The following is a 21,261-nucleotide window of genomic DNA, read 5'->3' as shown; positions in this document are numbered from 1 at the left end:
GCTGTTAAAAGCAAGAACTGTTCATTAAGCACTCAACATGGTGCCAGGTTCTTAGTAGGTTCAGAGTAAATGCTTGTTACATAAAGACAACCTGAATCAGAGTGTGTGGAAGACACCAAAAATACAGGTCCTACTGTCACTAAATCAGGAGAATCCTTTTTCATATAAGCATGAAGTCTTTTTTCCATGCACAGACTTAAAATACAAAACAGAAAAGGGGAACGAAGCATTTTGTCTGGGTTGCTGGGCCTATTCTATTGTACCTATTCAGGATGACTTTATTGTAGTTAAGATATTGAATTTTCTTGCTTTACCATTATTTATTTGTTTGGTGGATCCAGTGGGAAAGTGCATATATTTGGCTGGAGAACCATGTAGTCTGTGAAGGTCACCCTCCTTGGGTATGAAGATTTAGGAAGTGTGACTGGTAGCTCTCGAGAAAAAAGGGCCATGTCATCTTCACATGATTTTTCGATTTGACCTAAGGGATATGATTATAAGAATTATGAGACTTGGCATGTGTCACAGGTTTAATCATTTGCTGTCTACTTCTACACTTAGTCTAAGTTCTTACCCAGAATACCTCAAGTTTACTGGAGAGAGTTAGTGAAATCAATAATCTATACTAATATGAACCATGGGCTTTACACAGTAGCAAGAACAGGAAATTTTAGGCTGAAAAAGCAATATTTTAGCACAAGGTAGTACTTTGGGGAATATAGGGTTTTGGGTTTTTTTATTTTTTGGAAGAAAGCAATCAACTAAGAGAAAATAGAATGTTGGGCATGAGAGCCTTTATTGATTTATCCATTCTCTGCTATGATCCTGTGAGTCTTTGGTAATGCCACAAACTCTGAAACTGCTATGTGAACTCTGCAAAAAACACTACTCCAATGAGAATTCAAAACTTAACTCTAGTATAAAGCACTTAACTCAGTTAAATTTCCCACATCTTTGACGTCATGAAGCTCTTCAGAAGGTTTTGAGTAGGATAGAAAGAGGTTTGTTTGAATTTTAGAACTTAATGTGCCTCATTTAAAAGAAAAATATAATCTCATTAGTGGCAAAGCTTTTGAGATACATGTACAATATTGCACTGATTTGGCTGTACATTTTTTTTTCATAATGCTTCTCTAATATATCTTATTTTTCTCTGGATGCACATCACATTCTATCTTTTTTTAATTCTGCTTTAAGTTTTAGGGTGCATGTGCACAGCGTGCAGGTTTGTTACATAGGTATACATGTGCCATGTTGGTGTGCTGCACCCATTAACTCGTCATTTGACATTAGGTATATCTCCTAATGCGATCCCTCCCCTCCTCCCCCCACCCCACAACAGGCCCCAGTGTGTGATGTTCCTCTTCCTGTGTCCACGTGTTCTCGTTGTTCAATTCCCACCTACGAGTGAGAACATGTGGTGTTTGGTTTTTAATGGCAAATAAATGAGCCATGTACTTTTCCTCAAATTCACACAAGGCCAGTGGTGAGAATCTTTTCATACCATTTCCTCTGAACCAGAATCGCTTCATCCACGGGACAAAGAAAGAATGATTTAGTATACAAGAGCAGCTTCAGAAAATGCCCTGATTGCCTTTCTCAGGCCCAAGACAAAATGGAAAACGTATATCCTTATGATGTCAGAGTCGCTTAACACATTGCTCATACTAAGGTTGAATGTCCTAGGTGACCATGTATTGGCCAGTTTAAAAACCAGTTCACTAATACCAAGAGCAGTACAGTCAGGGCTAATTCACCCTAGGTATTTACCTGTTGAAAATAAGTATTTTATCTATAGAAAGCAATGCAAATGTCATTGAAACAATTTAACCATGAGGCATAATCATTAAACAACTGGGCCTGGCTACATCATTGTAAGGGTGGGTGAAATGCCTTTTAGAATCATCCATCACCTAAGTTATTTTCACAGTGATAAAATATTTACCACCAACAAGGAAGAAAGGAAAGAAAGGAAGCAGGGTTGGGGGTGGAGGAGGGAACACATCTTCAGTAATATGTCATAACTTCTTCAATTTTAAGGGCCAGAAAATCTTCTTTAGACAAGGATCTGAATCCCTAAAGATGTAGCCAAATTTTGACTCCTCTGAGAAACTGCTGCACAGCTGTTGTCTTTGATATTTGTCTCAGCAGAGCTCTAAGGACTTAGGGACCAGGGACCACAAATTTTATCTGTGGCTCTGTCCAACCCTAGATACTTGAGAATGAATAGGTTCCTTCTTTTCTCTGTTCTTTGTCTGCGATTATTGTTTTCAAAGTAGTTTGGGGGATGAATAGAGAGAGACAGAGTGTGAGACAGAAAGAGGAAGGAAGGAAAGGAAGCATGAGTAGAGGAAGGGCAATAATATTAACACAGAGGAATAATTCTCATTTGTACTTCAAGTTTTCCATTTTTTCATCTATCTGGGAGGCTTTGGGGGCTGAAAGTACTGAAATGGGGAACCACATTCAGCAACTGGTCTGAAATACTATGTACTCTAAGTACTAAGTACTAAGGTGTGATGAGAGTCACAAAGAATGGCCGAATTATAGGTAGAATCAAATTCCTCATGTATTGTCTTCCATTGAAACACTAGGCCGCAAACTAGAGCCCAAAGGCATTTGTAGAACAACCACACCAAATGCTAGCACTCCTCCCTGAAACCAAAACCACAGTTTCAGAATTTCTAACCTTTCTGAACTTAACCCCAATAGACAGAAGCTTGCAAACTTCTACTGAAATGGAGTCAGCTCCAGAAGTCCCACTGAGATGGTTTTGACTTATGGTAAAGTCTGAAAGAGTTTATAAAGAATTCAACCTGAAACTCTAAAAGAACTTGAAATCAGGTGGAAAGAATTCTTCATCAAATTAAATCAAAGAGAAAATTGTGAGAAATTACATGATTTTTGTGTGGAACAAAGCAAAAATTATTTTGACCATAAACTATTCTTTATTTAATAGATACCTCACACTTGCTAAAATAGTGCCCACCCCTACCTTATTATAACTCAGAATGTTTAGTCATAAAGTTATTAAGCTTCTTAGGTTTGTATCCCTATAAGTTGGTAACAAGATCTGAGCTATGTTCACGGATACAGTAAAACCATGGAGGCCAGGCACGGTGGCTCATGCCTGTAATCCCAGCACTTTGGGAGGCTGAGGCAGATGGATCATGAGGTCAGCAGTTCAAGACCAGCCTAGCCAAGATGGTGAAACCCCATCTCTACTAAAAATACAAAAATTAGCCGGGCATGGTGGCAGGCATCTGTAAGCTACTCGGGAGGCTGAGGCAGAGAATTGCTTGGGCCCAGGAGGCAGAGGTTGCAATGAGTTGAGATCAGGCCACTGCATTCCAGCCTGGGTGACAAAGCGAGACTCCATCTCAAAAAACAAACAAACAAACAAAACCATGGAACTTGAATCTAGAGGATTTCTTTTGTTTGTTTTTAAGAATTTTAATGACAACTATAACTCCTAGGAAAAACATTTTCATGCTAAAATACTGAGTTCCCTGTTTTTGAGAAATCTGCTGAAGCATAAACTTTTTATTTCTAAGTAATATTTCTTAGTTTGGAAAGGGCCCTCCTCACTTCTTTCCTTCCTCCATGCGACTTTCCCCCAACAACCAAATATTTTTGGAAATTTATTCCTTTGGGCTAAAAAGATACAAATTTGGTTTAAATGAAAATTTTGCCTGATGTTCAGTTACCTTGGCCATAAATTAGAAAAATCCAAATGTGGTAGGCAGTACTCTAAACTGGTCCCCAAGATTACAGCTCCCTGCTGTACAAGCCCTGAATAAACCCCTGCCTCCTCTTAGGTATGGAGAGAACCTGTGAATGTAATGAGATATCACATCCATAATTCAGTAACTGATCAGCTGACTGAGTTAATCAAAAGGGAGACTATTCTGGGTGGGCCTGACCTAATCAGAGCATTCTATAAAAGAAGGTGGAATGGCAGAGGGACATTCTCCTGCTAGCCTTAAAGAAAACATCCATGTTGTTAGAAGAGAGTGGTCTCTAGGAACAGAGAGCAGTCCCCAGCCAACAGCTAGCAAAAAAACAGGAGCCTCAGTCATACAAACACACAGAAATGAATCAGCCAACAACTAGTGAGCTTGCAAGCAGACTTCAAGTCTTGGCTGACAACTTGATTTCAGCGTTGTGGCAGTCTGAACAGGACACCCATCTAACTGGTATCTAGAATCCTGACCCACAGAAACTGTGAGAAAATTAATTTGTTGCTATAAGCCACAAAGCTTTTCGTAATTTGTTATGCAGTAATAGAAAACTAATACACTGACAAGCACATGTAAAACCTATCAGTCAACAGAATCTGTTACTTGCCTGTGCAGTAAATGGTATTACTTTATGTTGCTGGTAGCAAAAGCAAAGGTCAGATATAGTATCCAATGATGTCTTCTTTTCGTTGCCCAATTCTAAGATGTGGTTTAAGTGCCTGGAAAAGCATTTTCATTTCTTTGTTGTCACTCTCTTTCAAGGACCACATAATCAATTTCAGATAGAAAAGCATGAAATGATTCATTTGTAAGTTACTGAAAGTCAACCTTATATTAAAAAGAACAAACGCAGTTAATCATCTTCATTAGCTGGAGAATTTCTTCTATATTTGGTATCTCCTCAAATACAATCAGAATATGGTCTATTAAAAAATATGTGCTTATGAAGAGAGAAGCACATCGTGTCCAGTTGTATATATGGATTATATTAACATTTTCATCGTGGATGTATTTATTTGTTTTTCTTTTTCCATTCTGTAAAAATAGTAATAGCGGAAGTAGTAGTAGCAGTAACAGCAGTAATATCCTTTATGGGTGGTTGTACTTCCCTGTTTTCTCTTTACTGAGACTACTGAAGGAAATAAACAGGCTAAATGAGGAGATACCATACTGTAAGTGAAGTACAATGGATTGGATGTTAGGAGATCTAGGTTCTATTACCTGTTTTGACAGTAATTAGCTTGTGATTTTACGTTTATTTATTTATTTATTTTTGAGACAGGGTCTCACTCTGTCACCCAGGCTGTAGGTCTCAAGTGATCCTCCCACCTCAGCCTCCTGAGTAGTTGGGAACTACAGGTGTGCACCACCACCCCCAGATTATTTCTTTTTTTAAGTAAAAATGAGGTCTTGCTGTGTTGTGCAGGCTGTACTTGAACTCCTGAGTTTAAGTGATCCTCCCACTTCAGCCTCCCAAAGTGCTAGGATTACAGGGGTGAGCCACCACGCCCAACCAAGTTAATGATTTTAAACATAAAATTTTCTTTCTGTAGGTCTCAGTTTTTTATATAAAATAAAGGATTCTATGAGATCACCATAGTCCATGGTTCTTAAAACCTTCAAGAACCCTGAGCTAACACCTTGGTGCAAGCAGAGATTGTGAATGGAGTAGAGGTGGAAAACCAGAGCTCTAGGAGCTCTGCCTCCACTCCCGTACGGGTTAGTTATTCTCTATTTCAAATGCAAGCTGTACGGAGGACTTCACTTCAACAAGGGCTGCTACAGTCTTAAAACAAAAATGTTGGGAAACACTACAGACTAGATGGTCTGTAAGATCTTCTCCAGCAAAGACCTCATGAGTCTCTCAAAAGAAATAAACACAGAGAATAAGTATATGGTCATTCTTTCTTCTGATCATCACTTTGGATTTTTGATTCTGTTGAAATAGGAACACATTTTTTTCTAAAGATGATTGAATGTTCTATGAGCTCCCTGGCACTTCACCTTCCTTTCTTATGTGGGTTCTTTATTTTGCATTACAGTAATGCATTTTATAGACAGCCCCCTACTTGCAGCAACCAAGATGTTCCAGTATAGACCCTATTTCATTTGATTTTAGCTATATCAATATAACCAATTAAATGGGCATGTTAAAAATGTATTACATCGTAAAGCTGCTTATGTGACGAATTCAAAAATCAAGAAAAAACTATTTTTCTGTCTTTTTCTCTATTCTTGGCTCTGGTGGCTGAATTTATGTTTGATGCTAGGATAAGACCAGACCCACCATCAAACAGAGAAATTGCTCAGCACTCTAGGAAGCTGGGTAGAATATTAACAAGTGGAGACCTCTGGGCATGGGCAAAAATAGGAGAAAAACCAGGAAAAATGAACAGGGATAGAGTTTATAGGAATTGGTGATGCCAACCATTAGGGAACAGAGACACAGTTTTGTTATTCTTGCCATACTTCACCTCCGCTCCTATTCTGACGTAATATTGATAAAACCAAGGCAAATACTTCCTATCCCTTCTGCCGAATGAAAGCGCTGCCAGATATTGACATATATCATCAACCAATTTTAATAGAAACGATATTATTATAACAGTAATGACTACTTTTGCCAATATTTGCTGAATTGCAGTGTACCAGAAACTGTGCTGAGCACTTTACTAATATCACCTCATTTATCCTATGCAACCACCTGTAGGGAAGGTCTTATGTGCCCCAGTTTGCAAATGAGAAAACCGAGGCTCACCAGAAGTTATTTAACCTGCTCAAGTCTCACACCTGATAAGTGACAAGCATATATCTGTCTGGCTTATAACACTGAACCACTGTGGCTGGAGAAGAAGCTGACTCTTCTCCAGGCACTAGTCTTAGCTGCTTTGCAACAAAAGTTAAGACATCTATTTTAGGATGTCCTCAGTCCCCAGGACACTACCTTGCACAATAAATGGCATTCAAAACTAATGTTTATTGAAATAATTACCCTGATCATTACTGATGATAGAATGAAACACAGTCCATTGGAAGATAAGGAAATATTAAAGCACTGTTTAGTGGAGTTAATGTTTACTTGTTGCCATCATGACAGAAACACACACACTCACACACACACACACACACACACAGAGAAAAACTTAAGTTTAATTTATATAATCTTTTCTCTAAATTGACTTGTGAGCATAGGACCATTGTCATTTATATTTGGAAATTCCTAATTCTCTATAGCACAATATCTAAAGAAGAATATCAAAACAACTGAGCTAAAAATATGAATAATCTAATCTCTATTGATTTTACTGTCCATAATCTCTTCCCTAAATGGATTTGTTATCATAGAGCCATGGTTTCTCATTATGAAAATTTTTAATTCTCTAGAATACAGTATTATTTAAAGAAGAAAACTAAAGTAATGAATCTAAAATAATGACTGATATAGTCTGGGTTAGTTTGGGCTGTGTCTTAAAATAACATTTAGCTCATTAGCAATAGCAGCCTGATCTATTCTCCCTACTTAGTGTTACATATGGTATTGGCTGTATTTTCCAAACCCCAGATCAGGGTACATGACACAGTATTGGTAGGGAATATCCAGAACATATGGTTGCCATCATATTAGGGAACAGCCACTGAAGATACTTTGGAGTTGCTATTCCGAAGCACATATGTGTTTCAGAGAATAACCTCTTATTTTCCCAAAGATGTAGCCCAAATCTACCAGAAGCCTTTCAGAGGTGAAGTTAATTATATATCCAGGTAGGTGGGCCAGCAAGAAAGCTCAGAAAACAGCTTGATAATACAAGGAATCAACCCTTCAACCATTTTCAGTTTAGAGAAGCCACATCAAACCTTAATGAGAAACCACACGTAGTGGTAAATTCTGGCATTTAATTTTATGATTATTTACAGCCATTCTGGTGCATAGCATATGGCATGGAGCTACCTTTTAAAAGTACCAGAAAGATAAACTAGAAAGGACTAAATACATCACAATTGAGTTTTATTCCTCTTGATAGAGAGATGAGAGGCACATTTAATTAAATAGAAAAAAAGGATAAAATGGTGTGAGCTATGGGTAATAATTTATACTTTTGAAACTGCTTGGCATTACGCCTTGGGTAAAAACTGCTTACAAATATTAAAGAAGGAACAGAAGTTCCAAAGTAATTTATTCTTAGATGAATGTCCTATAGTCTGCCCAAAAGGTTCATTCTTTTAATTCTAGGACATTTGTCATCCTTATAAAATGTTACAAATTACATTATAAAAGCTCTCACCTATTTGGTTTTTAAATTGTTTTCCAAAGTCTCATAGTAGACTTTGGCAGTAGAAGCAACATTAAGCTTCATTTTTCCTTCCTCCACATGAATAATGCTGTCGCTCATCCATATCCTTATGTGTAAAACTAACAGATTTGAGTACATTTACTTCCAAAAGCACTATTATGGTGTGTTTCATTAAGTGAATGAAGAACCATATCACACATGATATGGTTAAAAAAAAAAAGGAAAAAACAAAAACAAAAACAAAGAACTTACAGGTACAGGTTGGGAAACCAGGTATTCCCCTCCCTTTCCATCAAAAAGCCCACCCAAAGAGGACTATAAGCATAAGAACACAGACAATGGGAGAAAAGGGCGATTCTTCACATTTCTGGAATTGGAAAGCAGATGTAAATATGCTGATGGATAAAACAGTGTAATAATCCACAGTCCAGAATCTACCAAAGGGAATATAAGGCTAATGGCAGCCAGGGAGCCAATAGAACTAAACAGGCTCCAGGATAAAACGTTGTGAGCCTATGGACAAGAAAGAGAAACAGGCTGAAAAGAGAGAGGTTGGTTGGAGGACAGTAGACTGAAGACCAACAACTCCAATAGGTCCCTATCTCCACCTCAATCTACAGACATGAAGACCGGCAAGGCAAAGGCAAACTCTTGGCTCTCCGGCAAAAATTAACACATAAATAAATGTTGGCCAGGCGCAGTGGCTCACGCCTGTAATCCCAGCACTTTGGGAGGCCGAGGCAGGCGGATCATCTCAGGTTGGGAGCTCAAGACCAGCCTGGCCAACATGGAGAAACCCCGTCTCTACTAAAAATACAAAATTAGCCGGGTGTGGTGGCACATGGCTGTAATCCCAGCTACTCGGGAGGCTGAGGCAAGAGAATCGCTTGAATCCGGGAGGCGGAGGTTGCGGTGAGCCGAGACCGCGCCATTGCGCTCCAGCCTGGGCAACAAGAGTGAAACTCCATCTCAAAATAAATAAATAAATAAATAAATAAATAAATGTTAAGAGAACAGTTCTTACGTTTTTAAAAATACTGGAGCCAGCCGCGTACTTCTGGATATTGGCATCTGAGATCTCACGAAAATATTCACCTCTGTTACTGTAATTGGCTATGAATTTAAGGCAAAGGAAAAAATAATATAGAATTAAAGTTAAAAAAGAAAGTACAAGATTTTCATTCATTATTATTTGGAAACAGTGTTCGAACCTTTGCAAATATTTAGTGCCCATGATGCTTATGCTGAAATGTCTTATGTAGCTAGGAAGTAGACACTATCCAGGCACCGTCTGGGTCACTATTTTTCTGAGTCTATCTATTTATTTGAAATGGTCCATTAGAAACACCTCTCTTCTAAGCCACTTGTAGAAACTGAAAATAGGGCTTGAAAGGAACCTGGTTAAAACCGAAGTCCACAGCATGGGACAGCTGGATATACATACAAGTGCTATGTTGTCTTTTGAAGTCCCCCAGCTAGAAAGAAACAGTTAATGGCAGGCAGCTAAGAATTGAAGGAAAACATCCGCCATGTGCCCTCTGACTAGATATCAGTAAATGAGTGCTTCACCAAGTAGATTTTCAAGGTGGGCTATTTTTATTGTGGCTTCTCAGAGGTCTTTAAGGAAAAGCATCTCACTTATAGCTGTATCTACTTTCCTGCCATTCCCACCTTCATTCTCATCATCCCCTTTGCTAACCCAGCATGTCTAGCAATGAGTCTTAACTCAAAATCAAACAGCATTGAAATAAAGGATGTCAACATATAATGGCTAAAGGAAACTATCAAACACTTCAGGAAGTAAAATCCACCTACCTCCCAAGAAATTCTATAGTTGATTTGCTCCAGAATTTGTTAACCTATGGTTCTCATCCTGGTTTTACAGTGAATCTTCAATGCCCTGGTCTCACTTTAGATGACTTACATCAGAATATCTACAGAAAAGCCAGTAATCTCCTCATAAATGTTCTCCAGGTATTTCTAATGTGTATCCAGAGTCCAAAACCATTGAATCTGCCTCTAGCTATAAAACTATTGCAGATGATTTGAATGAGGAACTACAAACATCGATATAGGACATGAGTATATTCAAGTATTTCAGAAGCATATAACAATTCCAGATAGCCACTCAACAAAAAAAAAAAAAAAAAAAAGACTGTTCTGCATCATAAAATACTGTAATTATAAAAGTCTCAAAAGGCCAAAAGATGAAGAAATGGAGACTAGGTCACCACAGAACCCCAATTTTCTTCTAACAAATAACCCCTTCACCCATTATCAACTAGCAAACTTCATATTGACTTAACTCCTGTCTTCAGACCTAGGATAGAGTGACCATGTGACACTAGTCTAGCCAATCAGGGCATTTCCTTTCTCTGGCCATAATAATTGTTCAAGGATGACCAAAAGGCCAAATCAGAGCAAATAAGACACAATTTTGCTGCAACTCTGACACTAAGGGAAGTGTTCTTTCTCATGAGACTTGAATCTAAAATAATTAAGTTAAAGTTGGTAGAGGTAATATTTTTAACACAACAGACTACTTATCTGAGAATAACTCCAATAGAGAGAAGAGTAGCTAGCTGAGAGACTTTGAAAGAGAACCAGGGCCTGATTACATCATTTGGATCCCTGCAGCCAACAGAGATTGAGGCTAAATCTACAACTGAATATTAAGTTACCAGAGCCAACAAATTCTTTTTTAATAGGTTTATGATGTCTTGGATAATCAAAAAAATCCCAAGTGAAACACACTTTCATCTGCACAACAGACAGTTCCTTTCTCCCTCTCTCCTGTACTGTTCCCATTACCAGCATAAACATACAACATTATTTATACAGAGTCCAGTATTCACATTCACAGGCATAAAATCACAAACCAACTCATTCACTCTCCATTCTCAAAAGCCCTTTAGTCCCATCTAGCTCCATGATAGACAGGCCTAGAAAGATTACTTCCATATTATTGCACAAAGAAAAAGCTTGATTGGAAGGGAATTCAGATCTGATTGTCTTAATCAGTGGTTCCTATCATCAAAGATATCAAGACACAAATACATAATGAGGATAAATGCAAAGAAAAACACACATAGGCTTATTGTAGTAAAACTACTAGAACCCAATGACAAGGAGAAAATCTTCGAATAAACCAGAATAAAATGCACATTACCTAAAAGGAAATCCTAATAAGATTTACAGCTAATATCTCAAAAATAATAACGAAAATTAGAAGACAATTGAATAACATCTTCAAAATGATGTAGTAAATTGCAATATATACTAGAAATAAAAAATTTCTGTATCTGTGTGTATAATGTAGCATTATAAAAATCTTTATTAGCATAACACCAAAAAGGGAAACCATGAAAGAAAGAATAAACATAACCATATAAAAAGTATATATTTACAAATCTGCATGTTAGAATACATGTTATATAACTATGGAAACTATTATCTTTAATAGATCAATAGTCTTTACAAATCAGTTTTTTAATGCAAACACCCTAAGATTAAAACAAGCACAGGGTATATACATAATTCACAAATAAACAAACATAAATGTCTAATAAGCATGAAAAATATTTAATCTCATATAGTGTAAATAAAAATTAAACCAAAATGCTATAGAATGTTTTAGGTATAAAATGGTCAGTGTTTAAAATAAACTTAACACTGAGATTTCTAAACAGATGCTGATAATTAGGCCCCTCACATGAATATTAGGAGTCTAAGCCCATACAATATTTCTTGAGGGCAACTGAGCAGCATATATGAAAAATAAAATGTTTAAAGATCTGTCCTTTGGCTCATTAATTATATTTCTAGGAAAAAAAATTTTAGTCAATATCCAAAAGGTAATTGAAGATACAGTGATAAAGTTTGGGAAGCACTGTTTATATGAGTAAAAATTTAGAAATGACCTAAATTTTCTACAATAGGAGAATTATCAAAATAGTAAAATACACTCTAATTATGAGGTAGTCACAGGCAGAAGGATCACTTGAGCCCAGGAGGTCGAGGCTGCAGTGAATTGTGATTGTGCCAGGCAACAGATACAGACCCTGTCTCAAAAGAAAAAATAATTACAAACAAGTAAGCATAGTATTATTCCATTTTTTGTAGAAGAGTAGACTATATCACATTTTATAGAACAGCACAAATTATAAATATGTTGTCTCTTGGACTCCATTAAATGCCTCTCCAGATTTGCTCAACCCCGTTGACCTCTGCAGTTTAACAAAGTATCCCAGATGGACACTGAGTTAACCAACTTGAATGAGTTTGATGATGAAGCCTTTGGGTGCATCTAGGCAGGGGACATACTGGGAAATGGAAGACTCTTTGCTGATTCTTAGATCACATTCCAAAAGTCCTGTTTACATATCTAGGAAGTGCCAGAGTATGAACATTGAGTGTACAAAGAGTGAAGAGGTGAGTCCAGTGTGTTCATGTCTTACAACTTGCTTTTTCTTTTTGTTGGTAACTATGAGGAAGAAAAATAACACCTGAACTTGGAATGATTAAAAGATTACCCTGGAATTCAACACCATTGCCAATTCATGCAATGAATCCTTGAAAACAGTTTGAAAGCATCATCTGTGTCTATGCCCTAAGCAGATTGAATCTATGGCTACCCACAGTCATCATCTAAAATACTCTCTTCAATATTCCTTGAAAGCAAATCCTTTTGAGCCTTCCCTTTCTTAAACACAATCCTCCTCCATCCCACCTCAAACCTAGGTGGTATTAAATTTTGTTGAAAGTAAGAGCAAATGCTGACAGTAAGACAACAAAAGACAAGATTAAAGATTCCTTAATCAGATGTCTCAGAATGTAAGCAAATTTACTCAAATTCTGACCATGCAAATGTTGACTTTAGCATGCTTTTAGAAAAATCCAGTTAAATCCATACCAACATTCTGATTCATAGAATCAAAGTCAAACATTATTATCTCTTATAATAAGTTTCTGTTGCCAAGACACAAATTCCCTTTTTGTGATCTCAGCAGTGGAGAGAAAAAAAAATTTTTTTTAAGAAACCTCATATGTATATTTTTACAAAGTGTGGCTGAAATTAGTTATATGAAAATACTAAGCTGGGAAACTTTCTTTAGAATCTTAAAGTTGGTGAGAATCCCAAAATATATGAGTCACAAGTCTGTATATTGTCCAAGAATCAAGACTTTTCAATCATAATAGAAATCATGTATGTTAAAGGAAAGTAAACAAAGATCTGCCTTGTGCACTCAAATTACATTATAAATAAACATTTTATAAGTCTATTTGTCTTATCTCCACTGTGGATTCTAAGTTCCCAGAGAACAGCGGATTTTAAGTTCCCAGAGAACAGTAGTGTCTGTTCATTTATTACAGTCCTTTAACAGTCTAGAATAGTATTTTTACAGTAATTTTTAATTGATGATTTTGCATTAGAAATTCTCTTTGCTGCTAAATTTGCCTGTGAGATTTCTTCCCAGTAAATTCTTGCCTCATACACATGATTAACCTGGAAGCAGCCATGTTAGTGACTTCATCCTCTTCAGGAGTGGGCGCGTAACTCAAATAACCCAGTAAATCCCTTCCATAGAATGTTAGGACTTGAAAGAGAACAGATTGCAGGTAATGCCTACCTTGGTAACTGAAGGTTTAGGATAGGGAACCAGGGAACTGTCAACAACCATGAAGAGAAAAAGCAATGTCCAATAAAGGCATGATATAACCTGCAGAGGGAAGCTGAAATGGGGAATTAGAGGGAATCTAATGGAATTTTAGTCTTTTGCTGACCCCAGCCACAGCCTTGCCATTCTTGCAGTTATGTCATATCAATAAAGTCCTCCTTTGGCTTCAGCCACTTCATGTCAAGATTCTGTCACTTGTACCTGAAAGATTTCTGACTAATTCGCCATTTTTCCCTATAAATCCTCCTTACTTAGTCTTCTCCTGCTCTTTATTTCCAAATTCAAGTTGCATCTCCCTTGAGACAATCTATCTATATTTTGTTAAACAGTGAACCAAAAGAACCCAGATCAGATATCATAGAATTTTATGTTCAAAAGTATGTATTTATTAAACTTATAGCATTAAGAATCACTCAAAACAAAAGGCCTTCAGTTAAAATTTAAAGGTGTTTTCATAACAGCATACAACACAAGAGTAATCACTGAAAACATGTTTTCAATTGATCCAATTACATTTCTTATTAAACTCGATATGAATTTTCAATTGGTAAGTTTTGATTTTCTTTCCAACCACAATCCCTAACATTTGTCTAGTCTTTAAAATTTTCAATGTCTTTCCCATTTGTTATGTTTGAGGCTCTCAACAACCATATGAAATGTAGAATAGCTATTATTTGCATTTTTATACTGCTCCTGTTAGGCTAACTGCTACAATTCATAACCCGAAAAGCTCAGTGACTCAAAACAATAGAAGTTTGATTTTTGCTGATGTGGAGTCTGCAAAATCCAGGCAGCTCTCAGATGCCCTTGTGACATCACCATCTTCAATACCAACATAGCAAGAGAGAAGAGCAGGGGAAGGCACATCAGATAGCCAACCTCCACATCCCATTGGCCAGAAATAGTCACGTGGCCTTGGCTAAGCTGCAGGGAAGGATAAATGTAGTTGAACAGCAGCTTCCCAGAAACAAATCCACACTATGGAAGAAAGCATGGATTTAAGTTGCCAACTCTGTCATAATTTTATAAGGGAGGACACTGACAATCACATAGAGCGAGAACTGCAACAGACCAGTTACTCCAATCCAGGTCTTTCATATTTTAGATGATTTCCACTCACAGTGGCATGCATGTAAAGTTGACATTGAGTTACCCATACTGCTTTCCTTCTTCTCACTCCATTCATTTAGCTTTTCTTTAGAGACCCTTTTTAAAAAGTCAGTTATTTTAGAATTTATTTTTCTGATTTTCTTTCTCACTCTTGTCTTGCCCCACCACATTCACCACACTATCTCTGTTTGTGCACTTATTAGTATTTATCTATCTGTAATGTATTTCACAAAGATCTGTATTCCCTAATGGAATATGAGCATTTTGAAAGCAATCTTACTGCTTTAGGTATTTGGTACACGAAAGGTGATCAGTAAATGTTTGGTGACTCGGGAAACACTTTCTTCACATCTCAGTCTATTCAACACCTTGATCTCTCTCTCATAGATTAGATTTCATTTTTGCTGTATTAATAGGGAAGATCCAAACCAGGAAGCCAGAGCACACATTTCAGATATAAAAATGTAAGTTTGCATTCTTCTATATTTATCCCACTTTATTATCATTCTTGTTCAGTAGCAGGAACCGTCCCCCTTTTAAAAATGTTTGTTTAATCCTACCATTCAGCAGCCTTGAGAGTCAAGGTCCCTGTATTAGCTCTGAATTGATGGTTGGATGAGCTTTAAATCTTTGTGTTTTTTGACACTGTGCTGAGACAAACTCTTTGATTCAGGAAAACTGCATACTCCATGGAATAAAACTGCAGCAATTAATCAAATATTTAATTATATTGTAACAGAACATAGTTATCAAGCTTTTAACTAACAATAGTAAAGAGTCCCCAGTGACATAGCCAACAGAAGACACTAAGACACAAAAGGCTATTAAAATCTCAGTTCTTACCGTCTCAGTGGAGATATGCATGAGTGTTTAGTACGGATCAACACCAGAAGGCTAACAATTTGACAGCCAAGCCGTTGAGACAAGTCCTTTCCCTTGGAGATTGCTTATTCCAGAGGTTCCCAATCACTGGTCTAGATTGACCTGGCAAATTTTTACTGCCTTGCACACCCTGAAGCAAAGCTCCTCATTCCCTTTTCCCTCTTGTCTCCTTTCTCACCAATGGAGTTATGGTCAAAAATCTAGATAGCATAATCCTGACAGTTTGCAGAGCGATGTCTTGAAAAGCATGCAACAACAAAACCATCAGAAACAATCCTACCACTCTACTTTTGACTAATTGAAAATCAATTCAGAATCTAAAAACTAATGTGAAACATTAATTTTGTGTTCTTATTACATGCATCTTACATGGTATCTAGATGTCTCCTCTTCTTGATCTCTTTCCCTCCTTTTCTACCTTTTAGCTTTAAACCTAAACTTCTGGTTTATTCTACTGCTGTCTTTCTGTCCAAGGACATAGAAGCAGGTTCCTTTCCCCTCCTGCTGGTAAGGCAAGGCTGGAAATGGATATTCTTTAGACTGGAGTTCATGTAAAATAATTCAATTTCTCTCTCAGTAACATTGAGATGGATTTAAAAAACTCTTCATAGCAATGTGAGTATGGGGAGAAACAAAAGTGATAAGGGAACAGAGAGTCTCACTCTGCCACAAAAGTTTACCTACACACCACAGTCTGGGATGGGAAACAATTGGTCTATCCAACATAACTCTTTCTCACACATACAGCCCACACCCACTTTTCCAGACCAAAAAGAATTATTTCTGCTTTCCAATAAATGTGTCAAGAGCTGTCTATCAGTGACAAAGTTCAGATTTAAGGTGAAGGTTTAACTCTTATGAGGCCAAAACTGAAAAACTCTGTGGTGGTTAACTTATTTTTACATTATATTTATGGAGTTGGAAAGGGACATTAACTGGGTTCCTAGTACATGCATGGTGGTGTAAAAAGTCTTATGAAATAAAAACAGAATCAAACTTCACTTCTTGCTTTTTAATCTAGAAGGAGAAAGAAGAAATATCAACATCTTTACATACCTTTGGTAACTCTTCATTTTCTATATAAAGTCCAAACTCTGTAGCACAGTACGATGGAGTGGATTATCATTTCAATTCTTCACTCCTTTTCTATTAAAAAAAATAATGCATCTGCACCCTTAGCCATCTGATTTTCAGTCCCACCTGGTAGAATGAGAAAAAAATACACAACGCTACACTCAACTTGGTCATGTGGCTTGCTTTGAGCAGAAGAATATGGATGGAAGAGAGTATGACACTTCAAAACAGAAAGTTTAAGAGGCATTGCTTGCACCCTGAAGCCTAAGCCCCTACCACGAAAACAACACATCCCATATGTTGGCTCTTCCTTTAGCTTGGGTCTGGGAATGAGAAGGCACATGAAACCGAGTCAAGCTGAGACAAATCAAACCAAGTCAAGCCCAGCAAGAGCCAGCAAAAGCCTGAGTGCCTTATGTAACATGAGCAATAAATAAATATCTCTTGTAGTAAGTTACTGTAACTTTGTAGTTGCTTATTGCTGCAGCAAAAGCTAACTAATACATATAGTGTCAAAAAATTCGCAATCCCTCCCCAGCATACCTTCTCAGTTGCACCTGACACCCTTCCACTCTCTACAAACTGTGTTTCAGCTAAATGTGCTATTTCCTAAATGTACGCTGTGCCTGTCCTCCTCTATGGCTTGGCTCATGAAGATCCCCTGGCCTAGAATATACATGTTCTAGTGGAAAGAGCAGAGGCTTTGGAGTCTAATAAGCCAGGTTTTCAAATCAAGACCATCACTCTATTAACTGTGAGGTGCTGTACAGATTACTGAACTTCTCAATCTCAATAGCCCTCTCTGTGTGGATTTGGGGGAGATCAGGGAAAAAAAGCATAGACTATAAAATCAGACCAACTCATATTCTCTGCTAATGATTATTTTGAGCCAATTAATTTGAGCCTCAGTCTCATAATCTGTAAAATCATGATCATGGGGTGGTTAGGATGATTAAATTGCATGAAGTTGGGAGATCAAATAGCATAGCACTTGACACTCAGAAGGTCCTAATTAAATTTTTGTTGATGGAAAACTTAAACAAATAAGTAAAGTAACAATCCAACAGAATAAAAGATACCATAAAGCAGTTTTAAAATAATTTTTAGATTAATAGATATGTATTTTCTAAATCGTGCTTCATAGAACATTAGTTTTGCTCAAGATATTAAAATGTGTTTCTCCAGAAATGTGTTCTATGGTTAAATAAGTTTAGAAAACCCTGCGTAAAATATCTCCCTTTAGAGATTTATAAATGTACATTAACAATTAAAGGTTTTGAGAAGTCATGTGATAAAGAATCCTATTTAAATTAATTCAGTACTTCCAAAATTACTTGATCATTCCAACCTTCCCCTCATATTGCAACACTTATTACCATCTGCTGGGCTACAATATTTTTTAGGACATGGTTTGTGTCTTAGGCTTCGTGGGCTACCATAACAAAATACCATAGACTGGGTGGATTCACCATAAGCAATTTATTTTCTCACATTTCTGGAGGTTGGAAGTTCAAAAGTAAGTTGCCAGTGTGGTAAGTTTCTGGTGAGGGCTCTTTTTCTGACTTGCAGATGGCTGTCTTTTCACTATGTCTCTACATGATGAGAAAGAAAGATCTCTCTCTCGCTCTCTCTCTTCCTTTTCTCATAAGGCCACAAATCTTACAAGATTAATACCCCACCCTTAGGACCTAATTTAACCCTAATTAACTCCTAAAAGTCCTGTCTCCATATACAGTCACCTTGGGCATAAGGGCTTCAACATATGAGTTTGTAGGGGTGGAGAGAGGGGGATGCAATTCAGTTGATAGCAGTTTGGAAAATGCTGGTAAAACATGGAGTATAACAGAGGTTTAGTAGGGTGAATTCAGCCTACTTTGGCAGAAACAGGGGCTCTTTTACTGAGAAGGTAGGATTTAAATTAGTCTGGGCCCAAGGGGAAATTTAGCAAGTTATTTGAGGGATCTGTAAAATGGTCTGTTTTAAGCTGTTGCCCTCATCAAATTTCAGGAGTATGAGCAATTTACTGATTCAGGATGAGTAGATAGGATAGGAGTATTTCATGGCTAAAACCTCCAACATTAAAAATCAGATGTGTTCATTCACTTCTCTGCCTATGTATGTCCTTCCACCAACTTCCAACATTGCCCTACTAAGACATTAGGAAGAAAGATTTACACCATGATAATCATTTTGGAGGCTACCAAACACAGAAACAGAAAGAAATGAAAAGTAAATTTTATTCTCACCTTTTGGGCTCAAACCAACTTCCTGCCAAGAAATCTTCTGTTTAGAGGGCATGAATCTGGGGAAATGGTCACATAAATGAACTTGAATAAAGGGCAGATAACTCAGCTCCATGGATTAAGGCCCAAGAACTAAGGCAACTAGGATCATCGGTAGCCTCCCTCCGTAAATGGTTAACTTGATTAACTCCAATGCTTCCTTTTTTCACACATCATGGTGTAGAAATAAAGCAGGAACTGGAATTAATTATGTCACAAAGCTATTGCATCTCATTTGGTGCTAGATCTCTGTTTTTTTTCAAGCCATCCATTTTTTTTTAATAATGAGAAGAAGCTTGTTTGTTTTAAGTTTACACAGCTTAAGAGAACATTCTAGTACAAATTAACTTAATGTGCTATGAACATATACAGAATTGAAAATGCAAATGTTCACAGGAACAAGCATGGCAAATGCAAATGAATATAATTGGTCAAAAGTACAAATGGTAGGGAGTGGTGGGAATAGTAGCAAACTGGGAGTATGTGCTTCGTCTAAAGGGCCCTTCCTACTCCAGATTTCTAGCCAATATTACCTTGTAAATATGTAAACTTAGTGCTGCCACATCTCCTGATTTTTCAAGTAAAGCTTGAAATCTGGATTTTTATGTGAAATATTCTAACTTTTAAATGTTGGCAACCAATTAGACATTTTTAGACTCTCTCTATACAGATATAAATATAGTCCTGCCCCTGACACGTATACATATACATATGCACACACATTTGCAGGACAAGTCCAGCCCACAGGTCACCACTTTTTAACCTGTGCCATAGGCAATAAATACTTACTAATTGAAGACATCAAAACTATCCTAGAATACACTGCTTCTCCCTTCAATTGAGGAATACATCAGTCCTGGTATTTTCAGACCAGCAGCTGGGATTGTGGGAATGATACAACATTGGTTTTCATCTTTGTTCTATAAAGAGAATTGGCCGCTAAGATTTATGGAAATGACTGAGAGAAGTTGCCATCAAATGTCATTTCTTCTCTGTTATACAAATACTTCATAAAGATCCCTAGTTAAGATGTCATTATAGATGAAATAGGTGTGGACTTTCACCACCTATTAAATGTCAAATTGGAAACATTACTACCCTTCCCATACTTATGATGAATATTACTTCAAGATGATGACATTAAGTCATGCATAAAAAGTTATGTACATAATATTATGTCATTAGGATTTAATTGCAAGATGCATTACATATAAAACCCATACCTCAAATAACTAACATGGTTTTTGTTTGTGTATTTTTTCTCCGGGATGGATGACTATCACCCTTAGGAGAAGATACCTCAAGAGCAAAGAAGAAAGCTGAGGTCAAATTTCAGAGGATTTGCGAAATTCTGGTTTTTCTATGGAAAGCTGTGTTTCTTGCATTCCTTTTCCAATTCTATACCTCACCTGTCTCCCACCCAAAGAGAAAACAAGATTCAGGGCGTTGACAAGGTAAGTTCTGGTTCATTTCTTAAAGGATCAACTTTTGGACCATCTTCCCCATCCCTCTTTACTGGGAAGGTAGGAATCTTTTCCTCCCCTGCCAGTTGTACGACCCTCACCCACATCCTAGGTTCTCTGCCTGCTACAGGCATCCACTTGGCCAAGAGACTTGCCCCAGGCTAAATAATTAGATCTTTTTACCCCTATAATTGAAGTGGGATCTAAGAAACAGTCTGAGCTTTTCTTTTAAATAGAGGAGATGTGAAATGGGCACCTGTGATGTGGCTACCTTCCACCAGCCTAAGAAATAACAAAGAGTAATGCAGAGAGATGGAGCAATCCTTTGAGACAGGGAGAACGTTCTGGGAACTGCTGTTCATGTTTCTAAATGCATTCTACTGCCTGTCAGCATTCATGCTGTTGGGCTCCTTGTGACGACTCTATACCCTTAAAACAAATACTCCTCTTCCTTTCATAAGCCAGTTCAAATCTGTTATCAAGAACTGATGAGTTCAACAGCAATTCTCTTTTGCAAACCTTATCAAGTTCAATCCACGACATTGTATAATATAAAAACTAAACAACTTTTTTTACCTCAAAATGGCTGGCTGGAAAATGAAACTCATGGTGTCTCTTTAGAGGTGTCCATCCAAATTTAGTCAAGTTTTTATGGAGAAAGTAAGAAGAAACATGACATGATGAATCTTTCATTGAAATGGGGACCTCCTTAGGCAGAGCATAGTCCGTACAAACATAAA

General features: G+C 37.2%; 1 long non-coding RNA gene across 2 annotated transcripts; it reads right to left on the bottom strand.

Annotated features, from left to right (window-relative positions):
- Positions 1–307: 307 nt before the first annotated feature.
- On the bottom strand, positions 308–16,902 carry LOC134807172 (uncharacterized). 2 transcript variants are annotated; one of them, XR_010146898.1, is made up of 4 exons: positions 16,759–16,902; positions 9,057–9,145; positions 4,348–4,494; positions 308–481 (listed from the first exon to the last, which is right to left on the bottom strand). It is a non-coding gene; the product is annotated as an uncharacterized LOC134807172 (long non-coding RNA). The 2 variants fall into 2 exon arrangements; XR_010146897.1 differs by lacking the exon at positions 16,759–16,902 and having other exon boundaries at positions 4,348–4,459.
- Between the last annotated feature and the right edge of the window lie 4,359 nt (positions 16,903–21,261).

Source organism: Pan troglodytes, chromosome 8 (assembly GCF_028858775.2).
Source record: "Pan troglodytes isolate AG18354 chromosome 8, NHGRI_mPanTro3-v2.0_pri, whole genome shotgun sequence".
In the NCBI taxonomy this organism is placed as follows: Eukaryota; Metazoa; Chordata; class Mammalia; order Primates; family Hominidae; genus Pan; species Pan troglodytes.
Note: the sequence above shows the minus strand (reverse complement) of the source record. Positions and strands in the feature narration are given on the sequence as shown.